Consider the following 6,908-nt stretch of genomic DNA (forward strand, 5'->3'; position numbering starts at 1 on the left):
GCAAGTGGCAAGAATTTTGTGTAATACTCTCATCTGATGCACTCCTGTTTACTCCGTGCTCTGCTCTCATGGGATGGATTCCACCCGTGACAAGAAATTTCTGTAATAATAATTCGATGCGACAGACTACATATGCTCTGCGCCATGTCATGTCATGTGTCATCTCAGACCTGATGATGGCTATGTGTATCTGGTTGGTGGTATTCTATTCACACTGAGATCCTACTACTACTGCTACTTGCTTATTATTAGTCTAAAAAGGCATGGATTTGCAACATTTCCTACCCTGTCTTTTCTGTTACTTTTCAACGCTATGTTTAGGCTAGTGGGTGAATTTTGGGGATAAGATGCACAGATTTTTCCATAAGTAGGCTGTCAAGGCTGCTGATTTTGACATAGTTAGCGCTATCATATTATGGAACTCACCAACTAGCCTAATCCAACATGTGTGTGATACCATGCCAGTTTTCCTTGCTTTTATTTATGGAATACTCCATATACATGGCATGGCAGTAGGCCTCCTTTGGGTCATTCTTGGGTGCTATGGGTAGCCCAAAGAATTCTTGGATGCTAGCCTTCATTACCTCCACCATGTCGCTGTGGTTAATTAACTGCAAAAAAACAGGAGAGCAACTCTAGTATCAGGATGATCAAGCAAGTACCAAATCAAGTTAACTGAAAGATGTCTGTCTTTGCTAGGTTTATTGGGTTGAGCAAACATAAGCACAGCAACAGAGACCGGTGTGCAATCAAAACTGTGAGTGACCAACTAGCCTAACCCAACCTGTGATACGATACCAGTTTCACTGGCTTTTATTTATGGAATATGTACATCACAGTCAGCCTCCTTTGCTTCATTCTTGGGTGCTCCGGGTAGCTGAAAGAATTCTTGGATGCTGGCCTTCATTACCTACACCACATCGTGCAGGACACTATGGTCAATTAACTGCAAACGTGACAGTAATTCTAGTATCAGGATGATGAGGCAAGTACCATAATATAAGAGGTTAACCATGAGCCAACAAACAAACAAACTAACCTGGAACAAGCCCCAGTCCTACCAGGGACTGTCGAGGCATGCACCACGGGGTAGTCGATGATGGGTATCTGAGCCTCACCGTCACTGGTGACCGCTTCCGCTACAGCCTATGGCCGGAGATACCTTAGCGGCACATCGGCTCCGCCAGTAGCCGCCACCATGGCCTGCACACTCAGGAAGGACAGAGATTGCATCCCTTAAGGATTGAGATGCTATTAGTAACACGGATACTCTAGTCTTCTGGCTACGTCATCATGTCTTCTGTCATAGGTATATAATAGATAGATGGTAACGAAGACTGATAGAGTAATTTAACATTCAGAAATCAGTACAGCTACAGCCTTGGAAATACAATAATACTGCCAACTTGCTTGTTTTCCTATTCTTTTATTTCCTGGGGATCAACTTCCATTCTTCTATTTTATTTATGGCATTCCACTTTTTCACACTGGACAGAAACAACACAGCAGCACATAACCCACCTTGTACAAGACATCAAGCACATAGCATCGTTGGGGGGATAAAGATTTGCAGAATGCATGCATGGTCCCGAGCTCTGCCTGTGAGCTTGGGAGAGTCTATGTTGATCCCTCTAGGCATTTGTGCTAATTCTTATGAGAAATCCCTGCATGCTTTTTGAACTTTTTTGTTATTTTCATTCCTGATGATAATAAGTGTGTCATGCTAAGCAGTCATAAATGCTTTTATCCTGTTTGTCGCTGATCTGACAAACCTACAGAAACCTAGTACTCTTTTGGTTCAAAGTAAAGTGGAAACACATAGGAATAGGAAATTTTCCTATGGTGCCACTATTCAAGCCTTCGGTCTAGAAAATGCGCTACAAAATTCGTTTAAACCAAGCGAGGCCTAATGGTTGGGGTCATGTCTGTGAACTTTTAACTGCTCTATATTTGCAAAAGTCCGTAGCATGCTTGGGAACTATTGGAAATGTGCTATCTGTGATGGTTTGGGAGTGTAATATGGTTTTCATGCAAATGTTATTGATTGGATGGTGCTTGGAAATCATTGGAAATGTGCTACCTGTGATGGTTTGGCAGCAATCTTATTTTCAGGCAAATGTTAAGGATTGGATTGTGCTTGGAAAGTATTGGAAATGCGCAATCTGTGATTCAAATCCTTAGGAATTTTCCCTATGCGGTTTATTTGATTCACTGAATTGCAAACCATGTGATTTTTCTTTTTTTTAGGATTCATTCGCACTAAATTTCATGGAAAAAAATTCATCTACTCCAACCTCTTTGAAAGAATCATACGTTCTTCCTATGCACAATCAAAAATCCTGACAGATCCTGTAGTATTCAAGGTGGCATGCCACCCTGTTCCTACATATTACCTATCCCAGTGCTTTGAAAATCATGTGAATCAAAGAGGCCCAAGGTCGGAGATAATTTTTTTTTATTCCTTTGAAATATGAAGAATAGGAACCAATTTTGCATTGGAATAGCAATTCATTCCTACAGACCAAAGGGCTCTTAGGGGATATTTGCTGTAGGAACCCTATCCTGCAAACTTCATGTAAACCAAAGGAGGCCTTATTGGTGCACTATTTGTGCGTGTTCTAGCAATTAATCACTCGGTCTGGGTTTATTTGCCACCTAGTATTTAGGGCCAAGCTTTGACTATAAATTTATAACTAATAAAATAAAACTATGTCACAAAGTTATACGGCTGGAAATCCAATGATATACTTTGTGTAGCACATAAATCGTATTTTTGTTAGTCAAAGTTTGACCCAAAATACGAGGGGCCAAATAAACCCGGACAGAGAGAGTAGTTTATACTGGAAACTGGATTTTGTTGGAGATGATATAATCGATGTGCTATCTTTGGATGAAATTGGTTTTAGATGCAAATGATGGATGTATATTTTCAGAGTTCTGATGTGAAGCTATCAAGAAATTCATAGACCGGAAAGCATTATGTGACCAAGAAATTCACCAATTACAATAATAACAAAGTAAAAGGAAAGGTTACTTAGCAAGATATTAGGCACGAGGGAATGACGGTTGCCTCCTCTTCCTCTTATTCTGCGTGTCCAACCAAAAAGAAACAGATAAATATTCCATTGTCTTGAATCCATTTGTCATAACTTACACCCTATCAGATACTATAACTTGTCATCATAAAAACCGACTAGCTAGAAGGATTTTTGACCCAAAAGTGATGAAAAAAATATCATCATGTTTCAAAAATCAACAAATACGAGTGATTGTGATATAGCGGGAAAGAAACAATATCAACAGTTACGAATTTCTAAGACATAGCCAAAATCACATCTTTTTCAGACATAAAGAATAGTGGTAATATGTTATGGATATATTGGTACAGGGATATGACAATTCGAGAGCATAATCTACATCCATGAGTATTTCATAACCTTTTATATTCACCTCTATCTATCTAATCTAATCTAAAGTAATATAAATATAATAAATCAGGTCGCTGGTCACCAACCAATGCCGTCTTTGCCATCCATTCCGCCCTTGATGTCGAGAAAGGTGTTGCCCGTCCATCGTGTTGACGAACGCAGGGTACCTGCCTGTATATATAGCCCCAAAGAGAGGTAAAAAAAAAGGACTGCGGGTCTGAAAGGTGAAGAAACAAAGGGAAAAAGTGAATTTCAAACACTCAAAAACTAGAGACGAGAGACGGATCTGTCTGTGACATGAGAAGAACAGAACAAAACAGAGGGCAAAGGAAGAAGAAGAAGAAAAACGCATTCGCAAAAAGCAGATGTAAATCATCAGCTGGCGATATTTTAACTTGCGAGGCACCGCGGAGAAAACTTGTGAGGGGTCTGATCTGAAGCACGGCCGGCGCGTTTCTTTCTATTCTCTCTAGCGAGAGGAAAGAACAAGAGAGAGAAAAGAAGAAGAATAACAGCAACCCAGATGCAAGTCGTCGGAAGGAAAGAATCGTTCGCAGATCTGAGAAACATGGAGTAGAAGACTCGAAAGCAAAACAGCAGATGAGAGACGGACGGATCTGACTGAGGCTTATGAGAGAGAGGAACAGTGGGCAAAGGGGAGGGGAGATCCGGTCCTCTTTCTCCTCTACGGCCGCTGCTTGCTCGTCCGCCGGCCGGCAAATCGCCTATCCTGATACGGAGGGCCGGATCGACCCAGCACCATGGCGCGTCACCGCAAGTTTCCTCCGAGGATGAGAGGCGTCCGGCGTTAGCCAGCGACCGACAGAGTCAGTCTCTTCTCTAGGATGAGAGGCGCGCACAGAAGGTGCAGCAGGGTGGAGGCGCCGAGCCATGGCGGCTAGGCTAGGGTTTGCTCGCGTTGAGTTGGGGCGAGGAGGAGGAGGAGGAGGAGATAGGCTCGGTCGCAGGAGCAGAGAGCTTTGTGTGAGGCGCACGGACACGGAGTACGTAAGCACTTTTTTTGACAACTCGGAGTACGTAAGCACTTTTTCACGCGTCAACGCTGGCATCGGCATCGCCAGGTCTAGTCGTACGTTACGTTACGTAGTCACGTCTCACGTTTCGTTTCTCGTCTCGGTAATAACACGCGGCATGGAATTCAGCAAAAAAATTGTCCGTGTTACAAGCAAGCAAAAAAGGTCCAGAAAGCACCTTCGTGTAAAAATATATAAACAGCATTTTATGAAAACCTTTGCAAGTCCGAAGGTTAAGGATGCAGGAGTTTTTTTATTTCTTTTCTTTAAAGCTGTAATTTATGATTTTTTTAAGGGTAAAGCCAACTTTATTAATCAAAGTCCATAGTCTGTGGGATACAGCGTTGGTCATGAGGCTGGCCAAGCCACACATGACGTCCTAGAGCTAATGACAAGAAATTTTTTGCTAACTTATGAGCTTCCAAATTGACAGCTTGACTCTCAAAAGTAAAGTTACAAAGAAAAGGTGATGATCTTATTTTTATCTCTCTGATGATAACCCCATATGGACCCTGGCTGTTCCTAGCAATGTCACCAATCATCTGTTTACAGTCAGATGCAACAACAAAGTGTTGTACATCCAAATCTTCTGCCAGAGCAATGGCCTCGCGACATGCTATCGCCTCCAGTGTAGCTGGATCGCATAGTCCCCCAATGACTAGGGATGAGCTCCCCAAATAGACCCCTTGGCTATCTCTGCAGATTACTGCCGTTGAACCTCCGCTCTGAGCTCTTACCGCCGCATCAACATGGATATTGGCATAGTTAGCTGGGGGCGCCTTCGGTCTTGGTGCAGGACCAGTAGAAGAAGTTGTCGCTGCAGGAGATATCTTCCTAGGAAGATTAGTCGCTTCCAGGTCATCCATAAACCTAAATATGAACTCCTTCGTCGCCCGAGGCGTTTGGAAGATGGACTCATGGATGGCCTTCCTTCTCGACGTCTAGATCGCCCACAATGTGACCGACAGCAATGTAAACTTCTCGTGCGGCAACGAGTCCATAAGTCTGAAGAGCCAGCTCTTCGCTCTCATCTCAGTTGATGCTACCAGACTACAGCCTAAATCGTCACCTACCAGATCCCAAGTGCATCTGGAGACCGTACACTCAAGGAGGGAGTGACGCCAGGAGTCGGGAGCTCCACAGAGACCGTAGGAGCTAGTCGCCGACATGTGATGATGTTCCCTAACATCCTCAGTAGGCAGAGATTGTTTTGATAAGCGCCATAGAAACATGCGGATGAGGAGGTCCTCCTTTTAGATGGCCCCAACCAAGGCACCGGGGTCGGACAAACTTCCGGCGGTGTTTGCCAACACATATTTCAGACTAGGAGGTCCTCTTTTCAGATGGGCCCAACCAAGGCACCGGGGCCGGACAACCTTCCGGTGGTGTTCTATCAACGGCACTGGTCGCTGGTACAAGAGGAGACGACGTATGCACCGTTGTACAAGAGTTTCTCACACGAGCGGCGGCTCCAAAAACTATTGTTGTCATGATTCCCAAGGTTAACTCACAAGAGTTATTTTCCTAATTTTGTCCTATTGGTCTCTCTAAGGCCTTGTACAATGGGAGGTGCTTAGGTGAGGTGCTTAGAGAAATAAATCAGACTTTCCTTAAGCACCGGTGTTTATTTGTACAGGATAGACGCTTAACTAAGTGTCTCTCCTGTAGAAATAGGCACCGGTGCTTCAGAAAAATCCGGTTTATTTTTCTAAACATCTCTCTAAGCACCTCCCATTGTACAAGGCCTAACAAGATATATAAAAGATTGCAGCATAGGTACTTGCGGGATAGGTTAAAGATGATTTTTATTGATAATCATTTCTGAAAAGCCGAGTGCTTTTGTACATGCGCGATTAATCGCGAACTGCGTCCTGGTTGCGGATGAGCGTGTGCATGCTATCAAGACAAGGAAAAAGGAAGAAACCTATGTGTGAGATGAAGTTCGATATGATGAACGCATACGACAGGGCTGAGTGGAATTTCCTGGAGCGGATACTAGAGTTCTCTCATACAAAATGTGATGAAGCAGGGGATGTGGAGGATGGAGTTTGAGGCTAGATGGTGAAACCAGAGGCCATAGAAATGAAGAAGGTCTCGGAGAAAAAGATGGATGGGAAAACCGAGTGATAGGGACTCGACTGGATGACGAGTTGTTCGTCGGCCCGACCTTTCACGGTACTAGCGGAGAAAAACAAAAACTTCTAATCAAGCAAAGATACAAGACCGTAAGATCGAAACTTGCGTAAAGTAGATTGGATCGACTCCACGCACACAGCAACAAAATCCTCACGGATCGGCAACGAAGATATTTAGTATCCCCCGTCATGAGACGTTTTCTCTAGTTTTATTCAACTCATGATCAAAACCAAATCTCACGATAACCAAAAACTGATCTCGTACGCGGCCGAAACGTGCCCGTTAGCACGCGAAACCGACGTACTCCCTC

At 43.6% G+C, this 6,908-nt stretch overlaps 1 long non-coding RNA gene across 1 annotated transcript; it reads right to left on the bottom strand.

Annotated features, from left to right (window-relative positions):
• Positions 1 to 32: 32 nt before the first annotated feature.
• Positions 33 to 4,431, bottom strand: LOC119311419. The gene is made up of 4 exons (XR_005151043.1): positions 3,515 to 4,431; positions 1,040 to 3,087; positions 785 to 910; positions 33 to 611 (listed from the first exon to the last, which is right to left on the bottom strand). It is a non-coding gene; the product is annotated as an uncharacterized LOC119311419 (long non-coding RNA).
• Positions 4,432 to 6,908: the final 2,477 nt, after the last annotated feature.

The sequence above is a fragment of the Triticum dicoccoides genome, chromosome 5B, assembly GCF_002162155.2.
Source record: "Triticum dicoccoides isolate Atlit2015 ecotype Zavitan chromosome 5B, WEW_v2.0, whole genome shotgun sequence".
Lineage (NCBI taxonomy): Eukaryota > Viridiplantae > Streptophyta > Magnoliopsida > Poales > Poaceae > Triticum > Triticum dicoccoides.